This window comes from Gossypium arboreum, chromosome 11 (assembly GCF_025698485.1).
Source record: "Gossypium arboreum isolate Shixiya-1 chromosome 11, ASM2569848v2, whole genome shotgun sequence".
Classification (NCBI taxonomy): domain Eukaryota; kingdom Viridiplantae; phylum Streptophyta; class Magnoliopsida; order Malvales; family Malvaceae; genus Gossypium; species Gossypium arboreum.
This window is the reverse complement of record NC_069080.1, coordinates 43969098-43992753: the sequence shown is the minus strand read 5'-3', so window position 1 is coordinate 43992753 and position 23656 is coordinate 43969098. Positions and strand designations below refer to the sequence as shown.

Genomic DNA, 23656 nt, shown 5'->3' with positions numbered 1-23656 from the left:
ATAGTTTTCAATTTTAAAGCTTAGATTTGTAAGTGAATCCTAACCCATTTTTAGTAATTTTCATGTTTTTGGGTTCGTATTAGATTAATCTAGCTAATCTGAGGATCAATTTGTGAAACTGTTAAATGTTTTAGATTGTGCCATTGTTGAGTTAGAGTTATTGTTTAGATTTTATGGAGGATTATTAAGCTTTGATTTTATATTTGGTTATTTAGTAAAGTAATTTTTAATGAATTCAATGATTAGGGATTAAATTGCTAAAGTACTATAAATCCAAGGACTTGATGTGAAATTATTACAAAATTGGGTTGTAATGGGAGTTATTGATGTTTGGTTAGATTGGGATTTTAATAAAAATGGATAATTTGAATGATTAAGGCCTTGGGACTAAATTTTATAAAAATGAAAAGTTGTGAGTAATTTCGTAAAATAGTAAAAATGACTTAATTGCATAAAAAATGAGTTAATTTTCCTATTGGATTTAGTTGATTAAATGAAACTATTATTTTAGATCACGAATGTGTGGAGGACTGAGGAAAAGACAAGGTTGTGGAGTAGTCCCCGTACTTTGGCTATTGATGTGAATCAACCAGTTGTATTTCTAATTTTATAATTTATGGTTCTTTCCATAAAAGATTGAATGATTAAGATGTATAATTTCTAGGTTATTGGATCAAAATGAAAATTGATCAAATGAACAATTAAAATGATTAGGTTTATGGCTGGAATGTGAAGTGATGAAACTATCACATTTCTGTTATGATGTTTGGACTAATCTGATGACTGAGAATCCTACGTAAGTTATGGATTATCGACAACTTGTATGAGTAGCATTGAGATTTAGTGAAATAACTAAATTCTCTGTTCTAAAGAATAAACTGTGGCAATAGCTGAGGTTCTGTATACGTTGCGTATCCTCATCAGCTTGTGTGAACATATTGCGAAACGGTCAATATATCTGGAAATCTGGCCGAATGAGTGAGACTTTGTATTTCTGAAAATGGCAAGCTATGATATCTAATTTAACTGATTTAATGAAATGAGTAGCTATTATCTGTGGTGGATTGTGAACGACAGGGATTTATCTTAGTTGTTATTCAATTATGTTGTAAGATAACCTATGTTAAGATTTATCGTTATTTCTATGAACTTATTAAGCTTCACATGAGCTTACCTCTGTTAGTTTTTTATTTTGTAGATTTCGTATTTTTGTGGATGGGAGATTGGATCAAGTTCAAAGAAGCACATTATCCCAAGTACTAATTTGGTAGATTTTGGGATATTTTGGTTATATGGTATGTATAGGACCTTGGATAGTATTAGCTCTAGAATGTGTTTATGATCATTTTGGTACAAATATGCTTTGGGGGTTTAAGTCTTATTTGATGGATTTTCTAAAATGTTTGATAAGTTTAAGTTCTTGGTCACCTTTAGATACTTAGAATATATGTTTCTTATGGTATGTTTTGCTTGGTTTGAAAATGATTATAATAGTATGTTTTGGTAACTAGTTGGAATTGGTTATCATGTGTAAAATGGTAAAAGGTTGACATATTTGATAGTTGTTGTTTTGGTATAATGTGGTATTTTTAAATGGTATAATGGTTAGTTAAAATAGGATCTTGGAATGGCATTTTGATGTGTGCTTAGGTGATGTTTAGGCCCATTTAAAGTGTGCATAGATGGGTTGAAAATTTATGCATGGAATGGTTTTGAGATGGCTTGTTTTTAGGTGAATTTGGGTCCATAAGGGCGTGTGAGCCTGGCGACACGACCATGTGTAATTTGATGATTTTCATAGGTTGCAAGTTAGTGAGTTACACGGCCATGTGACCCTACTCAAAGAGTTACACGAGTAAGGACACGGGCTAGGACATGGCCATGTGTCCCTAATTCAAAGGTTACAAGGCCTAAGACATGGGCGTGTGTCTCAACCGTGTGAGGCACATAGCTTAGCCATACGACCGTGTGACCCTTGTTTCCAAATTTTTGTAACTTTTTTCTTAGACTCTCTTAACGGTTTCAATTTGGTCTCGAATCGCTTCTAAGGTATTTTTAGGTCGAGGGCCCGGTTTAGAGGCGATATGTATGTGTATGATTGATTTATGGCTTGAATAGGTTATTAAATGATATTAAGTTTAAATGTTTCTAATTGTTTTGTAGTGCTCCATGACCCTAGTCTGGTGATAGATACAGGTTAGGGGTGTTACATACCTCAACACCTTTAGATGTTGAGATCAAGCTACTCAACTTTGATTTGGGGTTTTTATGTAACAGCTTATTTTTCAGTGGTGTCAGAAACAGTGACTTCGAGGCCACAACTCCGATGTGTCAGTCCATAAATATTAATAGTTTAATATTTAACAAGGTCATTAGTATTGTATTGAAGTTTGGTTAGGAAATTTTATCATTTGGATAGTTAATTAAGTAAAAGGATTAAATCGTAAAAGCTGAAAAAGTTGATTTCTATTAATTAAAGGTACTAAATGATAGTTGAAAGGTAAATAAGGAACTTAAAAGGTAAATATACCATATGGTATCAATTGGATGGTAATGAGCTTGAAAATTATGAGATTTTATTAGTTTAAAAGGGTAAATTTGTAAATAAATAAATTATAATGTAATTATAATCATAAAACATATGAAATAAGTCATCTTATCCTAGTTTTCTTCTAGAGAAAAACTGAAACACCATAGCTAGGGCATTGAAAGCTTTGACCAAGTTTGTATTCTTCGATTGGGTGAGTAGACCTTGCCAATTTTTAGTAAATTTTATGTTTTCGAGCTCGTATTAACTTAATCTAACTAACCTAAAACTGTCACATGTTCTAAATTATGCCATTGATGAGTTTGAGTTATTCATAAAGTTTTATGAAGGGAATTCTGTGAATGTTGGCATAGGTTTAATTATGTTAGTGGGCCTCTAGAAGGCCCAAGCTTAAGATAGAACCCGTCAATTTTAGTTAATTTTTGTTCCATAAGAAAAAAGGGGGGAAATTATGAAATAGGACCTATGTGAAAATGTTTGAAAATGCTATAGGCTAAATTGAAGTGGCCAAATAAATAGGAGTGAAAAATAGGAGGATTTGCATGACAAACCTCCCATTTTACATGAAGTGGCCAGCCATCATGTTGTTGTAGACAAAATGTGCACTTGATATCCATAATTTATGGTACAAATTGATACAAATTGATAATGGGTTAGGTAAATGTTTCATGATAATGGGTTAGGTAAATGTTTCATGATAATGGATTAGGTAAATGTTCCATGATAATGCGTTAGGTAAATGTTCCATGATGAGAATTTCATGTCTTTTGTATTAAAAAATTAAATGGATGAAATATGAAATTTTATTAAAAAAAAGGGGTGAAAAGAACAAAGTTTTGTCCATCTTTGTTCATCATAGCCTAAAGTTAGAGAAGAGAAAGGAGAGGAGAAAGCTCTTGAATGTTCGGTCACTTGGGGAAGAAAATTGAAGGTAAGTTCTTGGTACCTTGCTTCTATTTTGAGGTTCATGAGTTCTTCTTGATTCTACCTTAACTCTTGAAGCATATTTTGGTTTTTAGTTATGTTGTGAGCATTTAGTCATGAATTAAAATGAAGGAAATGGCTGTTGTTTCATGTTCTTTTGATGAAAAATGGAAGATAGGTGAAGTTGAGCCAAACAAATGAGCATGCATGAGCCTTAGATGTTAAAGGGAAAAATTGGCTAACATGTTGTGCTTTAAAATGATGAAATGGAGATTATACTTAAATAAAATCATAGATATGTGATGATTGATTGGTGATATACATGTTTAAATAACATGCATGCAAGGTATGTGTGAAAGAGTGATTTGGTAATAAATCTGCTTGGGACAGCAGCAGTAACGTGACTTTGGAAAATCCCCATAAATTGTGGGAGATAAATTAGAAGCTGAATAAATTATGTAATTAAAGCTTATTGAGTCTAGTTTCAAATGAAATAAACAAGAACATATTTTGAATTCTGTGCAATGAGAAATTTGATTCGTAAAGAAGAGTGGTCAGATTAGTCAAACAGTGAAACATGGGAAACTTTGAGAAAAATCTGGTATTGATTGGATAAACCAAAAATTCTGAAAATTTTATGGATATAATATATATGAGTCTATTTTCAGGGAAAATTAACGGAACTTGATTTGGAGTTTTGTAGCTCCAGTTATAAATGATTTAGTGACTGTTGCTGAGGAAGACAACTTGCAGTGAAATTTTGATTATGTGGTAAACATTGACAAAAATTTGTTAATGAGTTGCTTATTGATTTCTTATAAGCTTGCTATGATCTGTAGGTGTGGTTGGCTGAATATGGTATCGGGTTAATATGTAGTTCGTTTTTGAATAGTTAGATTAACGTGTTAGTAATCCAATTGTAGGCAGTTCGTGTGTGGATCTCGTCAGCATATCGTCGCAAACAGGTGTGTAACTACCACCCTCTTATAGACTAGATCGGCACAACGGGCCCAAATTGGTAAGAGAACGCGGTAAGTGTTTCTGATCGTATGTAAATGGCTATGTTATGTATGAAAACCTTAAGAATAGTTAAATTACTTGAATACCCCTATGTATGCAAAATTACCATTATACCCCTAGGGTTACTTTTGACTGAAAAGCATGACGATCTGATTCTGTATGATGTATGCCATGATTATATATTTGTTGCATGGGGACTTGGGTTATACTATGGAGGAAGCGTCCTGGTGGCTATGCCACAATTATCTGATTTAGTGGCTCTGCCACATATATCTGTCTTGGTGGCTATGCCACAATAATCTGATCTGGTGGCTCTGCCACATATATCTGTTCTGGTGGCTCTGCCACAATATCTGTATCTGGTGACTTCGTCACAATATCTGGCAATCTCGCTGCGATTTCTGTGGTGTGTAGCGGTTGGGTGGGTCGAGTAGTCTCCTCACATGGAATAAGGCTGGTACGGGGGTGTTATGGATGAATCTGGGTTGGGTTTCTGCATAAACATGTAATATCTGCTACGTTCATTATGGGCCTATGGTCTTTATTCAGATTACATTGCTCGGCTAAGGCCAACTTATTCTATTTCGTGGTTTGAGCTGATATAGGCTATGGTTGGGTTAATTTACACATCGAGTTTCCCAAACTCACCCTTTTATTTTCATCCACTCAAGTAATCCCCAACCATAGTGGGCTTGGAGCTGTGAGGGAATTCGGAGTGGCCACCCGTTCTGAAAGTTTGATTTTCTTCTGGTGAACTGGGCATCCTTTTATTTATGTTTGAAGTTTTGGGTTTTTAAGTTGTAATAAGGCCGCTTAATTATTTTTGATGGTTTTAATATGTATTACTAAGATAGGTATTACCTATTTTAACTGTTGAAATTGGATAGCTTTAGGGCGCATTTTCAAAAACAACAATTTATTTCAAAATAACACGACAACAAGCAAAGCTTTTACAATGAAAGCATTTTCCAAAATTAATCACTTGTCCTAAAAATGACTTAATCAAATCGGTTTCCTAGAAATGTCCATGACGTTAAGGTGTGGCAATGGCGGTATGCATGTCTAAGATTGGATCCGAAGGGAGCTTGGTACTTAAGCAGTCCGATGGACTCACCACATCTTTTTTGGTTTCCTACCTGGTGCACAGCTTCCATTCGCTTTAACCTATAATGAAATTATCTTTTAAAACACTAAGTATGTTTTTCTGGATCAACAATATAAAATGTTTTGAACGCTTCGATGTGGCATGTCGTATCCGGTCATAACCTCTGGGCCGGGTTTGGGGTGTTACATTTAGTGGTATCAGAGCCTAGGTTGCAACAACTCGGCTGTGGAATGGGTTTACAAAACAAAGATTTTCAAAGCGAAAATTTATAAAGAATCGAAAACTCGATTTTCAAAATTTAGATCTTTAGAAGGTGGCATTCAATCTCCTACTCAAGTCTCGTAAGTATTCTGAATTTTTCTGAATATTTTCCTGAATTATCTGTCTGTACTAAAATCCTGCTAGGATACTCTAGATAGGATGATACTGAAACCATAGGAAAATCTGATAAGAGACTTAAACTGTAGCTAGACTTCGATTTTGCTAAAACAAACTCTGAACTACTGTCTGATTCATAAAACATCTGTAATAAACACTGGAATATTGGATTGATGCATAAAAATTCGTAATCAAGATAATACGATATGAGTACAAGAGCCGCTCGTGGAAGAGGCCGTGAATGGGGCCGAGGAAGTGCTCGAGCGAGATCTTCGTCTTCGGGACATATGCCGGCGGTGGATGCACCGGTACCACTGGCAACAGAGGTAGAGTCTCATGACCGCGGTATCGGGGATGATGCCCTGTCACAGGCAATGCTTCGTGTTCTGGAAAGGGTTGCCGGGGCAAGTACGGGCAATAGAATTCAGAGATCTATTTCTGAACGACTTCGGGCTAACGGAGCGAAGATCTTTAGGGGCATGTCTGGTATAGCCCCGAATGTGGCGGAATATTGGTTGGAGGCCACAGAACGGATTATGGACAACTTGGACTGCTCTGAGGAGATTGTGAGTGGGGTATCTGTACTAAGTCCTTTGGGTCACTCGGTTAGGGTAGACAAACTGTATAAGGATGTACCCTTAGAAACTTAAGGTAGGATTTTCCCTGGAGATCTGATGGAGTTACCGTTCGGAGAGTTTGATCTCATTTTGGGAATAGACTGGCTTGTTAAGCATAAGGCGACCCTGGATTGTGCTGCTAAATGAATGGTGTTAAGGACCACAAAGGATGAGGAGGTTATGGTGATAGGTGAGCGAAGGGATTATTTGTCCAATGTGGTGTCGGCATTAAGAGCCGAGAAGTGGATTCGGAAAGGTTGTGAGGCCTATTTGGCATTTGTAAGTCAGTCGGAAGAGGAGGGACTGACAGTGGATAAGGTTAGGACCATAAAGGAGTTCCAAGATGTTTTTCTGGAGGAGCTTCCAGGATTGCCTCCGAACCGAGAAGTTGAGTTTGGAATAGATTTGTTGCCTGGAACGGCGCCTGTGTCCATCGCACCGTATAGGATGGCACCGGAGGAGTTAGTGGAGTTAAAGGCTCAAATTCAAGAGTTGTTGGATAGGGGCTTTATTAGGCCAAGCGTGAGCACCGGTGCTATTCGTGAAAAAGAAGGATGGTACGATTCGGATATGCATTGATTATCTCCAGTTGAACAAACTGACGATTAAGAATAAGTATCCACTGCCAAGGATTAACGATCTGTTCGACCAGCTTAGAGGAGCTTCTGTATTTTCCAAGATCGACCTTCGATCTGGATATCATCAGTTAAGAGTCAAGGAGGCAGATATCCATAAGACGGTATTCAAGACTCGGTATGGTCATTACGGGTTTTTGGTTATGCCATTTGGATTGACGAACGCTCCTGCAGCATTTATGGATCTGATGAATCGTGTGTTCCAACCATTTTTTGATCAGTTCGTAGTCGTCTTTATTAACGATATCCTGCTATATTCTGAAACTGAAGCGAAACATGATGAGCATCTCCGTATAGTGCTACAAGTGTTAAGGGAGAAGGAACTCTTTGTGAAGTTCAGCAAGTCTAAACTTTGGTTGAGGGAGGTAACCTTCTTAGGACATGCGGTCTCTACTGAGGGGATAAAGGTGGACCCTCGAAAAATTGAAGCGATTTTGGAGTGGAAGCCGCCTAGGTCAATGTCGAAAATACGGAGTTTCCTAGGACTGGCAGGATACTACAGAAGGTTTGTGGAAGGTTTTTCTGTGATGGCAGCACCTTTGACAAAACTCATAAGGAAAAGAGTACCGTTTGTATGGATGAGAAGCGTGAAAGCTTTTGAGAAGTTGAAGAAAGTTCGATCAAGTACTGTGTTGATTCAAATGAGTCCGGGAAGGATTTTCTTGTACAAGGACGCATCACACGTGGGTTTGGGCTGCGTGTTAATGCAGGAGGGTAAGGTGGTTGCATATGCATCACGATAGCTTAAACCTCACGAAGGGAACTATCCTACTCATGATTTGGAGTTGGCGGCAGTGATATTTGCACTTAAGATTTGGAGACATTACTTGTAGGGGAGAGGTGTATTATATACACAGACCATAAGAGTCTTAAGTATTTGTTGATTCAGAAGGAGCTGAACCTTAGGCAAAGGAGATGGATTGAGTTGCTTAAGGATTATGACTGTTCGATCGAGTATCACCCAGGCAAGGCTAATGTGGTAGCCAATGCTTTAAGTCGTAGAACCTTATCTGATATGAGAGCAATGTTTGCTCGTTTGAGTCTGTATGATGATGGCAGTTTATTGGCTGAATTGCAAGTAAGGCCAACCTGGGTAGACCAGATTAAGGAAAGCGGTTGGAAGATGAGTCTTTGGTTGCTCGTTTTCAACAAGTTAAGGAAGGAAACTTGAGTTCGGTTTAAATGGTGATGGAGTTCGTGTTTCGAGGAAGAATTTGTGTTCGAGGACACCGATTTAAGCGCGAACAATATTGAAGGAAGCTCATGGGGACTATGTGCCATGCATCCCGGAGGAATAAGTTGTATCACTACTTGCAAGAATTGTCTTGGTGGCACGGACTTAGCGAAATGTAACGTTTTGTAGGAAAATGTCTAACATGCCAACAAGTGAAAGCTGAGCATCAATTACCTTCTGGACTGTTACAGCCGGTGAAGATACCACTTTGGAAGTGGGAGAGGGTAACCATGGACTTTATGAGTGGGTTGCCTTTGACACCATCAAAGAAAGACTCGGTGTGGGTGATTGTGGATAGGTTGACCAAATCAGCCCATTTCATACCTGTACGTACTGACTTTTCGCTTCAAAAGTTAGCCAAGCTGTATGTGGCGGAGATTGTACGACTTCATGGGGTCCCAGTTTCGATTGTCTCTGACCGGGATCCCAGATTCACATCTCGATTTTGGCAAAAGTTGCATGAGGCGTTGGGGACGCGATTGGACTTTAGTACGGCTTTCCATCCCCAAACTGATGGTCAGTCAGAGAGGGTTATTCAGATTCTGGAGGACATGTTGAGGGGATGTGTGATTGACTTTCGAGGTAGTTGGGAGGATTACTTGCTATTAGCAGAATTTGCGTACAATAACAGTTACCAGGCGAGTATTCGAATGGCACCGTATGAAGCACTATATGGACGAAGGTGTCGTACACCTAGTTGTTGGACCGAACTAGGAGAGCGACAAATTCTTGGACGAGTTGGTAGTCGATCTCGAGGATAAGGTCGAATAATTAGAGATGGTTAAAGAAGCATCGATAGGCAAAAGTCGATATCTGATTTGAAGCGTAAGGAGATTGAGTACTCGATGGGTGATATGGTTTTCTTAAAGGTTTCTCCTTGGAAGAAGATATTAAGGTTGATAAGAAGGGCAAGTTGAGTCCGCGGTTCATTGGGCCTTATCGGGTTTTGAAGCGAGTAGGCCCGTGGCTTATCGATTGGAATTGCCTCGAGTTAGACAAGATTCACGATGTTTTCACGTTTCCATGTTAAGGCGTTATCGTTCGACCTGCTCATGTCACGCCAATTGCGAAATTGAAGTTCGATGATTTGACCTTTGAGGAGGAGCACAATGCAAATATTGGCTCGAGATGTTAAGGTTCTCAGAAGGAAATCTGTCCCATTAGTGAAAGTGCTATGGCGTAATCATGGAAGGGAAGAAGCTACCTGGGAATCAGAAGAGATTATGCGTCAACAATACCCTCAACTAGTTGGATCAGGTAAATTTCGAGGACAAAATTTCTTTAAGGAGGGTAGAGTTGTAACGCCCCAATTTTCAGGAATTCTGTGAATGTTGGCATAGGTTTAATTATGTTAGTGGGCCTCTAAAAGGCCCAAGCTTAAGATAGAACCCGGCAATTTTAGTTAATTTTTGTTCCATAAGAAAAAGAGGGTGAAATTATGAAATAGGACCTATGTGAAAATGTTTGAAAATGCTATAGGCTAAATTGAAGTGGCCAAATAAATAGGAGTGCAAAATAGGAGGATTTGCATGACAAACCTCCCATTTTACATGAAGTGGCCAGCCATCATGTTGTTGTAGACAAAATGTGCACTTGATATCCATAATTTATGGTACAAATTGATACAAATTGATAATGGGTTAGGTAAATGTTTCATGATAATGGGTTAGGTAAATGTTTCATGATAATGGATTAGGTAAATGTTCCATGATAATGGGTTAGGTAAATGTTCCATGATGAGAATTTCATGTCTTTTGTATTAAAGAATTAAATGGATGAAATATGAAATTTTATTAAAAAAAAAGGGGTGAAAAGAACAAAGTTTTGTCCATCTTTGTTCATCATAGCCTAAAGTTAGAGAAGAGAAATGAGAGGAGAAAGCTCTTGAATGTTCGGTCACTTGGGGAAGAAAATTGAAGGTAAGTTCTTGGTACCTTGCTTCTATTTTGAGGTTCATGAGTTCTTCTTGATTCTACCTTAACTCTTGAAGCATATTTTGGTTTTTAGTTGTGTTGTGAGCATTTAGTCATGAATTAAAATGAAGGAAATGGCTGTTGTTTCATGTTCTTTTGATGAAAAATGGAAGATAGGTGAAGTTGAGCCAAACAAATGAGCATGCATGTGCCTTAGATGTTAAAGGGAAAAATCGGCTAACATGTTGTGCTTTAAAATGATGAAATGGAGATTATACTTAAATAAAATCATAGATATGTGATGATTGATTGGTGATATACATGTTTAAATAACATGCATGCAAGGTATGTGTGAAAGAGTGATTTGGTAATAAATCTGCTTGGGACAGTAGCAGTAACGTGACTTTGAAAAATCACCATAAATTGTAGGAGATAAATTAGAAGCTGAATAAATTATGTAATTAAAGCTTATTGAGTCTAGTTTCAAATGAAATAAACAAGAACATATTTTTAATTCTGTACAATGAGAAATTTGATTCGTAAAAAAGAATGGTCAGATTAGTCAAACAATGAAACATGGGAAACTTTGAGAAAAATCTGGTATTGATTGGCTAAACCAAAAATTCTGAAAATTTTATGGATAGAAGATATATGAGTCTATTTTCAGGGAAAATTAATGGAACTTGATTTGGAGTTTCGTAGCTCCAGTTATAAATGATTTAGTGACTGTTGCTCAGGAAGACAGCTTGCAGTGAAATTTTGATTATGTGGTAAACATTGACAAAAATTTGTTAATGAGTTGCTTATTGATTTCTTATAAGCTTACTATGATCTGTAGGTGTGGTTGGCCGAATATGGTATGGGGTTAATATGTAGTTCGTGTTTGAATAGTTAGATTAACGTGTTAGTAATCCAATTGTAGGCAGTTCGTGTGCGGATCTCGTCAGCATATCGTTGCAAACAGGTGTGTAACTAACACCCTCTTATAGACTAGATCGGCACAAGCCGAAAACCCGAAATGCCGAAAAGCCGGTATTTTGAGATCTTGTGAGTGTGTGGATGCTCATGAGATTAATAGTTTGATGTATATGGTAAATTAAAGTGATAAGACTACAGAGTGCGCGATTCTGTGCATTTTGATATTTTTGGGCTTAATGGGCCAAAAACGGGATAATGGGCCAACGGACCCTAATTGGTAAGAAAACGCGGTAAGTGTGTCTAATCGTATGTAAATGGCTATGTTATGTATGAAAACCTTAAGAATAGTTAAATTACTTGAATACCCCTATGTATGCAAAATTACCATTATACCCCTAGGGTTACTTTTGACTGAAAAGCATGACGATCTAATTCTGTATGATGTATGCTATGATTATATATCTGTTGCGTGGGGACTTGGGTTATACTATGGAGGAAACGTCCTGGTGGCTATGCCACAATTATCTGATTTGGTGGCTCTGCCACATATATCTGTCCTGGTGGCTATGCCACAATTATCTGATCTGGTGACTCTGCCACATATATCTGTTCTGGTGGCTCTGCCACAATATCTGTATCTGGTGACTTCGTCACAATATCTGGCAGTCTCGCTGCGATTTTTATGGTGTGTAGCGGTTGGGTGGGTCGAGTAGTCTCCTCACATGGAATAAGGCTGGTACGGGGGTGTTATGGATGAATCTGGGTTGGGTTTCTGCATAAACATGTAATATCTGTTCTGTTTTGTTATGGGCTATGGTCTTTATTCAGATTACATTGCAGGCTAAGGCCAACTTATTCTATTTCGTGGTTTGAGCTGATATAGGCTATGGTTGGGTTAATTTACACTGAGTTTCCCAAACTCACCCTTTTATTTTCATCCACTCGGTAATCCCCAACCATAGTGGGCTTGGGTCGTGAGGGAATTCGAGTGGCCACCCGTTCGAAAGTTTGATTTTCTTCTGGTGAACTGGACATCCTTTTATTTACGTTTGAATAAGTTGTAATAAGGCCGCTTAATTATTTTTGATGGTTTTAATATGTATTACTAAGATAGGTATTACTTATTTTAACTGTTGAAATTGGATAGCTTTAGGCGCGTTCTCAAAAACAACAATTGATTTCAAAATAACACGACAACAAGCAAAGCTTCCAATGAAAGTATTTTCCAAAATTAATCACTTTTCCTAAAATGACTTAATCAAATCGGTTTCCTAGAAATATCCATGACGTTAAGGTGTGGCAATGGCGGTATGCATGTCTAGGATTGGATCCGAAGGAGCTTGGTACTTAGCGATCCGATTGACTCACCACCTCTTTTAGGTTTCCTACCGGTGCATGACTTCCATTCACTTTAACCTATAATGAAATTATCTTTTAAAACACTAAGTAAGTTTTTCTGGATCAACAATATAAAATGTTTTGAACGCTTCGATGTGGCATGTCGGATCCGGTCATAACGTCTGGGCCGGGTTTGGGGTGCTAGAATGAAATATTATTGAGCTTTGTTGTTAGTTAGGACTGTTTTGTAAAATAGTTTTTAATTATTTTAATGTTTAAGGATTAAAATTTTAAAAGTGAAAAAATATGATGATTTGATGTGAATTAATAGCAAATAGGAGCTTTAGAGAGGCCCTTGTATATTTGACCAAGCTTGAATGTGAGTAAAAAATGGTTAATTTGCATGTTTTGTGCTTAGGGACTAAATTACACAAAAGTAAAATGTTAGGGGTAATTTTTTAAAAGTGTCTAAAAGGACCTAATTGCATAAAATAAGTGATTTTATTGTTAGAATTAGTCAATTGAATGAAATTATTGTTCTAGATCAATAACGAATTGATAATCGCAGAAAAAAGAAGGTTGCAGAATAGTCCCTGTACTTTGTCGTGTTGTAGTATTTAGGTAAGTTTGTTCAGTTTAATTCTAATATATTTACATGAATATTAAATGATTTAATTTTCTTTGGTTTGAACATTATAATGATGCTATGTATATAAGAAGAGAAGAAAATGATTGTTATAACATTGATTACTAATGAAATGTTTTGAGTCGGATGAACGTGGGATAGAGTACGATTGGCATGCCAAGAGGTTATTTTGCAAGCGGTATGGGATTGATCTGAGTAGTGCAGATGATTTCTATATATTCTCTATTCACTGGATATGCTGAAGTTCTGCATTTGTTGCAGAGTATCATGTTACATTACATTGTATTCTGGTGTGTTGGTTGGTCTAGCTTATACGAGCATCTGGTGTGTTGGTTGGTCTAGCTCATTCAAGCATATGGTGTGCTGGATGGTTAACCGTGTACTTGTATCCATTTACCGTTCATCGGGCTATGTTTTATTGATCTCTGAATGGTATTGAAATTTTAAAATTTATTAGTATTGTTGTGTTGAGTAATACTCACTTGTTGAGAGTGGTCATTGACAAGAACTCTATTCTTTTATCTTGTTATTTGAATTGCTATGTTTAATTTGATTACATTTTGTGGAACCGGGAGATCAAATCAACTCAAAGAATCACACTATCCGGGAATCTCTTTGGTAGATTTTGAATTTAACTTGGCTTATATGGCAAGTAATAGGACAATTTGCCCATGTTTTGTAATGGTTTATAAGCTTATTGTAGTGTATATATGTTATGGTTTCGATATGGTAGTTTAAAACAAATATACAAAGTATGCATATTTGATTCAAGGTTGGTGTTATGTAGCCTAACATGAAATGGTAGTTATCATGTTTGAGGTATGGCATGGTGAGATTGAAATAGGTTATTTTGTGTGTATGATATGTTTTGTGGATGTTAGCTAAGGTAGTGAACGTATAAGTACTCATAGTGTGATTTCATGTATGATACATTGGTTAGGTCATGGGTCGTTGAATTTGGCATGTTTTGGTTGTTCTTAAGTGTGTTTATGGTATTGTGATTATATGTTATAAGTTGGTTTAGGTACCTATGCAATTGGATACAAAATGAGCATGATTTAGGTTATTTTTCAGCACACACGGCTTAGGACACAGGCTATCACATGGCCGTGTGTCCCACACGGGTAACCTACACGGACGTGTTGGGTGCAAGGTTCACACAGGTTGACACACGACCTGTGACACAATTGTGTGACCCAAGTTAGAGAGTTACACGGCCCATGCACATGGGCATGTGAGGTTGCACACAGGCGTATAAGATAGTCACACGGCCATGTTTGAAGCCACACGGCCTGGGCTTGTCACACGGTTATGTAACCCCCTATAGTGAAAATTTTTAGTTTTTCCTGAAAGTTTGAATTTGTTTCGAATTGGTCTCTGTCTATTCCTAATCTATTTTTAGGGATCGTAAGCCCAAATTAAGGCTCGTAAGTGTATGCTTATTCTATTTTGAATAATGTATTTTATAATTTATAATTCCCAAAGGCTCTAAGTCTAGGTTCCGCCTTTCATATTGTTCCTTTCCTTATTCGTCAAAAATTCCATTCCATCAGAATACGTCATGAAAATCATTTCTATCTTTTAGGGTCTGCCTTAAAGGTGTCTCCTTTAAAAGGTTGCCATAAGGGCCATTCTTTAGGGTGTGCCACAATGTGTCATTTACAAAATTTTCCACAAAGGCTTCTATTTTCTTAGATTGCCTCTAAGGCTTCCATTTTCTTAGATTACCATACAGGCTTCCATTTTAGATACACCACAAAGACTTCCATTTTCTTATATTGCAACAAAGGCTTCCATTTTCTGACATGTTCATGATAAGGATTCACCTAGACTCACATTTCATGAGGTTTGTCCTCATCATCTCGGGTCACGTAGAAAACCCTATTCGGTAATAACCTTCATTTAGTTCTTTCCATATGATGCCATAACCACTACAGCAAAATACGTTTTTAGGGGCGTTTTTAGCGGCGTTTCAATGAAAAACACAGCTAAAGAACGAGCATTAGCGGCGCTTCTTAAAAAACGCCACTAAAGAACGAGCATTAACGGCGCTTTTTGCTTTTAAAAAGCGCCGCAAAATTTATGCTCAACGGTGTCGATTTAACTGAAATTCAGCGGCTTTAGCGGCGCTTTACAAAAAACGCCTCAAAAAATTTAACACAACGCCGTCGTTTTGTATTGAGCCTTTAGTGGCTTCAGCGGCGCTTTTTAGAAACGCCGTTAAAGTTCGAGTATTAGCGGCACTTTTTAAAAAACGCCGCTAATGCTTGATCTTTAGCGACGTTTTTTAAAAACGCCGCAAAAGAATTTTGCAAAATGCCGTTGTTTTTTATTAAGCTTTTAGTGGCTTTAGCGGTGCCTTTTAAAAATGCCGCTAAAGATCTAGTATTAGCGGCATTTTTTTATGAAACGCCGCTATAGGTACACCTTTAGCGGCGCTTTTTGAAAAACGCCGCTAAAGAATTTTGCAAAACGCCATCATTTTGTATTGAGCTTTTAGTTGCTTTAGCGGCTCTTTTTGAAAAACAGCACAAAAAATGAAAAAAAAAATACTATTATTTAAAATAATTTTAAAGATTTTTGGTATATGACTAATTGTTTTTTAATTTATATGTTAAATATTTTCTTATATAATTGTAAAAGAGATAGTATTACTTTTAAAATATTGAATTAATTATCATTATAGTTTAGGGTTTACAATATATGGTTAAGGATTTAATGTTTATGAGTTACTATTTTAAGGTTTATGGATTATGAGTCTAGAGATTATGGTTTAAGGGTGGTTTAAGGGTTGGGGTTTAAGGTTTAGGTGTTAAGGGTTAAGGGTTTAGGGTTTATGTTTTAGGATTTATGATTTAGGGTTTAAGGATTAGGAGTTTAAGGTTTAGATTAATTAGTGTTTTTAATTTATATGATAAATATTTTCTTATATAAATATAAAAGAGATAGTATTAATTTTAAAATATTGAATTAATTATCATTATAGTCTAGGGTTTATGGTTTATGGTGTATGGTTTAGGGATTAAAGTGTATGAGTTACTATTTTAAGGTTTATGGATTATAGGTTTAGGCATTATAGTTTATGGTTCAAGGGTTGGGGTTTAAGATATGATAAATAAACAATTGAAAATGTTATTTAAATTTCCTAAAATATTGAAAGAATATATAATTTTCAAATTTTATCTAACTAAATTAGGGTTTAAAGTTTAAAGTTAATGGTTTAGTGGTTTGTGGTTTATAGGATAGGGTTTTGAGTTTAAGGTTTCAAGATTTAGGGTTTTTAGTTCGAGGTTTGTGGTTTAAGGGCAGAGTTTAGGGTATATGGATTAAGTGTAAAAGTTTAGGGTTTAAGGAAGATCAAATGAAGACGAGAGTGAAAGAGAGGCCAATGCTACTAAAGAACGGTTTGGTCAGTGAATCAGTTAACCGATGTCAACTAGAACTGAGCTATTTAGGGTTTAGAGGTTATAATACAATTTTTAGGGTTTAGAATCTATATTTTAAGGTTTACAATTTAGTGTTTGAGATTTAAGATTTATAGTTCAAGATTTAAGGATAACGTATGAGAAGTTAAATTATAAAACTTTACAAATTAAACGAATTTAATAAATAATTAAACTATAACAATTTATTACCATTGAAGGTATTAGTGGCGTTTTAGGCTAAAACGCCGCAAAAAAGCATATTAGTTTAAACAAAACGGCGACGTTTATTTAGAGGCATTAGCGGCGCAAGGAAGAAAAATGCCGCAATAGATTGGAATTAGTGGCGTTTGGTTGACAAAAATAATTTACATTAACTTAAAACGACGCCGTTTATAATGCATGGCTTTAGCGGCGCTTTGTATGAAAATGCCGCAAACTATATATGAAAATGCCACAAACTATCGACCCTTAGTGGCGCATTTGATAAAACACAGACAAAAAAATTACATTTAATTAAAACGGCGCCGTTTTTTATAGGGTTTTAGTGGCGCTTGGTAAGAAAACGCCTCAAAAAGCTATATACTTTAAAAAACGGTGTCGTTTTCCTTTCTTACACTTTATCCTCTTGCCTTGCCCGATACTTACCCATTCCCCCCCAAAACAGATTTTCCCCAATTCAACAAATTTCCCAAATCCCTTATTTTGCCCCAAAATCCCCGCCATCTGCTGCTGAAGATGCTGACCAGACCACTTGTTCATCGCTGTCTGCTGTCTTCTCTACTGTGTCGCCGTAGTCGTCGCCGTCGCCCTTTTCTACCGCAAGCAATCGGTAAACTTTGATTTGACTTTAGATTTGTTTCAATTTTCTGGAAATTGGGTGTTGAAAAGTTTGTTTAGCAGATGTGGGTTTTAGCTTGAAAGCTTGTTTCCTTGTTGCACTGGTTGTGTTTGATATTTGTAGTGACGTAAAAATTTTAGCTTGGTCGCTAATTGGGGTGTTTGATTGAAAGTTTAAAGACCGAGGTTTGATTTTAAAAAGGGAGTCGCCACCGATCCTTTTTCTTAGGTGTGATCGGGCACCTAATAAATCCTCTTTTTTGGAATATTTTTGAATACAAAAGAAGGCCGGGCTTGGTCTACGTTAAAATCAGAGAAAAATAAGGTTTGGGAGTCGGTTACATGCGGGGAAGGTATTAGCACCCCCACAACGCCCAAAATTGGTATCTCATTAAACACGTGTTGTCTTGATTTTCAAAAATACGAGTTCAATGTAACATTTAATCGTGATCCGATTGAAAAGGCGAGAATTTTTAAATTTTGATTTGTTAGAAGGGTGTTCCGTTTTCAACACGAGCCGATATGATTCACCCAACATAGCGATGAAATCAACGACTTAATGTTAAACCTATACGTTGCCTTGCCTTATGTATTGAAATTAATTAGAAAACAAGAATAAGATTTTCGAAGTAATGCAAAGCAAATTGATATGAAATAAAAGAAAGAGCTAGAAATATATTGAAGCAAATAATAAATGTGACAATAATATTAAAAACGATAAAGATGTATGCGATATTAAAAGTAATACTAGAATTAAACATGAAATGGAAACAACGAATGTATATGTATACACATATAATAATGGTTAATATGATTATGAAAACATGATATTAAAAATATTAATGATGCTACATATACGTATACATAATAGTAACAATAAAAAAACTATATCCATAATGGTATTTAGAACATGTACACGATACATATGAAAATGTATAAATAACATAGTATTAAAAAGTATGTATATAATGATGTTGAAAGATACGTACATAATACGATGTTAAAAATACATACATCATATAGTTATTAAAATATATATATAAGATAGTACAAAAACATTAAAACGTATATATACATGACATACATAATATGGTAAAAAATCTATGTAATATAGTATTGAAAATATATACAATATGGTATTAAAAGGATAGATATATAATATAGTATGAAAAATATATGTACATAAGATAATGTAAAATATATATATAATATATATAACTAATAATATGAGAAGTACATACATAATATATGAAATTGTAATATACAATATAGAGTTAAAAATAATGTGCATAATATAAAAGAGATGTAATGTTTAAAGCAAAGTATGTGAAACAACTTTAAAATGAGCAATAAAACAATTTTAACTAAATAATACATGAAAGCAAATATGAAACAAAAATATACGAAGCAATTTAAAGTAGATAATATAAAACAATTTAAAATAATTAATATATAACATAATTTAAAATAAAATAAAGCAAAAATAAATAATATATATAACAATTTAAAACAACATGTAGAATGTCTAAAATGAATAATGTGTGAACAAGAAATTTAAAATAATAATAGGTAAAGCGAAAAACAATTTAATGTAATAATACATAAAATGAACAAATTAAAACTTAAAAAGAATTACGTAAAAGATTTGAAATAAGTGGTATAAAATCTAGAGATAAATAATGTACATAAAAGGATTTTAAAATAACAGTATGTAAAGACTTAAAAATAAATAATGTATATGAAAGATTTAAAATGACAGTAAATATATAAAATTTAAAACAAATAATGTATATGTGTATAAAGGCATAAAATAAGTAATATATATATATATATATATAAATAAGGAAAATCTTAAAATGGATAATAAATAAGACATTTTAAAATAAATAAAGAGAGCTTACAAAAGTATATGAAATAATTTAAAATAGGTAATATATAGAAGTCAATTCAAGATAGTATATAAAAAGTTTAAAAATAATATGTGTAAAAGAGAAATTTAATAAAATACCAAAAGCAGTTTTAAAAGCATAATATATATATATAAAACAATTTGAAATAATCAACATGTAAAACAAGTTAAAATATAAAATATACAAAAATAATTTAAAGCAAACAGTATATTAAAATAACATACAATAACAGTTCTAAAATAAAGAAATAAATTAAATAGTTTTAGGACGCGATTGAAAGCGAACTGAAGTTTAAGGTAAAAATCGTAAAAAGGGGCCAGGGACAAGAGTGAAACACGTTTAAATGTGCAAGGACCAAATGGGATAATATCCCTGGTCTCAATGTGTTGCGTTTCAATTCACTAAGCCATGGATCAAATTGAAAATAAAATGGAAATAGCGGGGCAAATTCAAGAAGAGAAAAAGAAAAGGGACTTAATTGAAGCACTCCGCAGAAATGGAAACCCCATATGTGCAAATATCCCCATATGCATCCAAATCCTTGGCACTAATAGTGCCGTTTAGAACATTACAAAACTAAAAAAGTAAAAACCCTAAAACTAATCGTTCATTCATTCTTGAACATAAAACAAAAAAAAGAAAAAAAAACTCTCCTAATTCCTCTCCATTTGACCGATCGTCTGCGTCACACCATTCCACCATCATAATCTGTTTCTGGTGATGAAACAAGGCTCCGTTTAAACCCACTTAAAACCAAACCCAAAGGTCTCAGTATTCAGTCCCAAAATCCCTTCTTTGCTTCGATTTCGGCAAAGAAGAAGGGTTCCGAAAGCACAATTAAAAGGTAATCACCCCCATTTCCCTTTTTATTTTCGAAACTTCAAAGCAAAATAAAAGAAAAGATAGAAAACAAGTCGAAAAGGATAAAAGATGCAACCTTTTTTATTGATCTTTCTTTTGTATTCAAAATTCGGAGGGATTTTTGTGTTTGTCTCTTTTTCAATATTGTAAAATCCCCCCTTTTACAATAGTTTTCCATTCGGCTTTATAGCCCATTTGTTACATTGTCTATTTCCCTTTTTTGTTGCTCTTGCGTGTTCCGTTTGCTATGCAGGTGGTGGTTGAACGGTGGAGCAGAGGCTGGTATGGGGGTTGACAGAGATGATGGGACAGAGGCAGCGGCTAGGGTTTTCTTTTCTGATTTGTTTTGTGTTTTTTTTTTTGGGGGGGGTTAGTTGGGTTAGGGTTTAGGTTTGGGTTATTGTTGTTGGGTTGATATTTGGTGGGTATTGGGTTCAATTTAGTTTGGGTTAAATTGGGTTATTGGGCCACTCGGGTTTGATTGTAAACGGGTCAAAATTGGCCTAGAACAATATTAATTTTCAAATTTATTCCAAAGACGATAAAAGTCAAGAGTGGGAACCTTTTGAACTGGAAAAAAAGAGCTTTTCTCGTGAAGATTTCAACTTTCTGAAACGGTTTTTTTCTTTCTGTTTATTTGATTTTGATGGTTTTTTCTTTTTCATTGAATTATTCTTAAAGGTGCTAAAGATTAAATGCCCCAATAATAAAATTTGGATTTTATTCTACATTGTGTTAATCGCTGTGGAAAGATATGATTTTTGTCTAAAGCTCGTCACACTCAAAGTTATTCTTGTCTTCATACAAAGTTTGGAGCAATGAAGTTATGTTGGAAATTTTCTCCAGTGAGATTATACTATATATTAAAAATATATTTTATTATTTTATTAATTTTAGAAAAATAAAATTTATTTATTTTGATAATTTTATTTTGTATAAACTCTTTTTAATCTAGGTTTACATATTTAATTCTATATTAAACTACTTGGTAAAGTCTACCAAATAATAGTAATAATAATAATGTATAAGCAAATTCATAATGAATTTATATTTGGTAGAATGTTCGAGTATTAATAATTTTGGGTCGAATAATTTAATTAAACTATTATATTTTACTTTTAAATATAAAAAATAGTTAAACAAAATATTACAAGTTTTATACTAAGAGATATGAGTCTATATGCACAAGAAATAGGTAACACATTATTAAAAGAAAGTTATCATATGGTTCATATAATTTAAAAAAAAAATCAAGCTTAGAAATTGGCTGCAAGTGTTGATATTATTAATGAGAGCGACTGAATATGCAGTTAATTGATTTTGTTATCATGATATAGTTGCTGTTATGTTAAAATATGTAAATCTAAAACGTTAGAAGAATGCACTTGTTTCATATATTTGTAGTTTATATTATAATACTCCATATTTTATAGCTTAGGTAGCTAGTAATACATGTCGCGTTAATATCGGTCATTTGTTTTGTTTTATAGCTGAATTTTGACTGTTGAATGCCATGTGCTTTGATCTTTAGGTGCACTATCTATTGATAAAAGTTGCAAGGAAGCTGATTGCTGAAACACAGGTAGACAACTCTTGCTATAATTTTTTTCCTGCTATTTTTTATTACTATAGTATTGTTGAATTTTGACAGTTTTTTCTGGAACTTGAAAAATGAATGATCTTCTGCTCATGCATTTTAAAACAATATGCTCCCATCAATTCATATATGAATGCTAGCTATGGCAGCGTAAGCTGATTATTTGCTAATTTTTTTCATTTCAATTGATATCCTTTTTTTTTGGTGTATTTTAGCAGTTGTAGTCTTTATATACTTAATTTGGCTGAGTGGCTGATATGGATGTAATGTCATGATTATTCTATCGCTTGTTTGTCCTTGGTTTATGTAGTAATTTTGTTGAGAATTTCTGCTAGGTATCAGTTTATGTTCCATATTTTTTATCAAATGACAATTTCCATATACCAACTTTAAGGGTTGGACTAATCTGGCTTGCATTTCCTTGACTATGTAGTGTAATATTCCACTGTCAAACATATAATTTAATCGAGAATTTTTAGAAGGAATGGAATTGCATTATAAAGACAAAAATATAAACGCCGTTAAAGTTTTATTTTATTTTAATTACCTAATTAAATTAAATTATATTTAAAGTTTTATTTTAAATATTTTATTTTATTTTAATTTAATCACGAAAAATATTTTGTCTACTTTTATTTTATTTTTAAATTAACTAATTAAAGTAAATTGTATTTAAACTTTTATTTTAAATATTTTATTTTATTTTATTTTAATCACGAAAAATATTTTGTCTATTTTTATTTTATTTTTAAATTATCTAATTAAAGTAAATTGTATTTAAACTTTTATTTTAAATATTTTATTTTATTTTAATTTAATCAAAAAATATTTTGTCTACTTTTATTTTATTTTTAAATTACCTAATTAAATTAAATTGTATTTTTAAATATTGTTCAAAAATTAGACTTGACTTACTTGGAAAATAAATTTTTTAAATTTATTTTAACGAATTAGCCCATTTATTCCTCAGTTGATTTAGCATTCATGTGACTCAATAAAAAATAACCATAATTCAGCACACATGATGGACTTAATTCAAAATAAATAATTAACCCTAAACTTGTAAATTTAATCTAATAACCAATTCTTCACTTCCCTTGTGTTTTCCCATCAACACAATCACAATCCCATCAACATAAATATATATCATATCTTACATAATTTACATAATTTACATAACTTACATAATACATAAATACATATAATATCTTACATAATTTACATAAGATAAACAACTTAGATAATTTACATAACTTACATAATACATAAATATATATCATATCATAACTTACATAACTTAATTATACTTATAAATAAACAACTTACCCGTGTAATTTATTGTCAACTTTAGGTTTCAAGAACTGCGAAATGGATAGGAGTTGGATGAATTTGTCAAGGGTAAGCAACGCCTATCGAAATGGAGTACAAACTTTTCTAAATTTCACATTTCAAAATGTAAGCCAAGAGAATATGATTCTTTTCCCGTGTAAGAAGTGTGGCAACATCAATTGGCATTTACGTGAAGTTGTCTACGAACATCTAATTGTTGATGGTTTTATTCGGGGGTATAAAAAATGGATTTTCCATGGAGAGTGTACATCTAGTGGAACTTCTTCAACGATTAATCCGACTTATCCTGATATTGCTTACCATCATTATGTTAGACAAAATAACATTGAAGGTATGTTGCAGGATGCATTTAATATGCATAGTCATGGTGAGCAATCATTTCCACCTGACTTTATTACAT

The 23656-nt window shown here is 34.1% G+C and overlaps 1 long non-coding RNA gene across 1 annotated transcript; it reads left to right on the top strand.

Annotated features, from left to right (window-relative positions):
- The first annotated feature begins 5197 nt into the window (after positions 1 to 5197).
- LOC128284020 (uncharacterized) lies at positions 5198 to 13454 on the top strand. The gene is made up of 3 exons (XR_008274309.1): positions 5198 to 5242; positions 13199 to 13251; positions 13418 to 13454. It is a non-coding gene; the product is annotated as an uncharacterized LOC128284020 (long non-coding RNA).
- The last annotated feature ends 10202 nt before the right edge of the window (positions 13455 to 23656 follow it).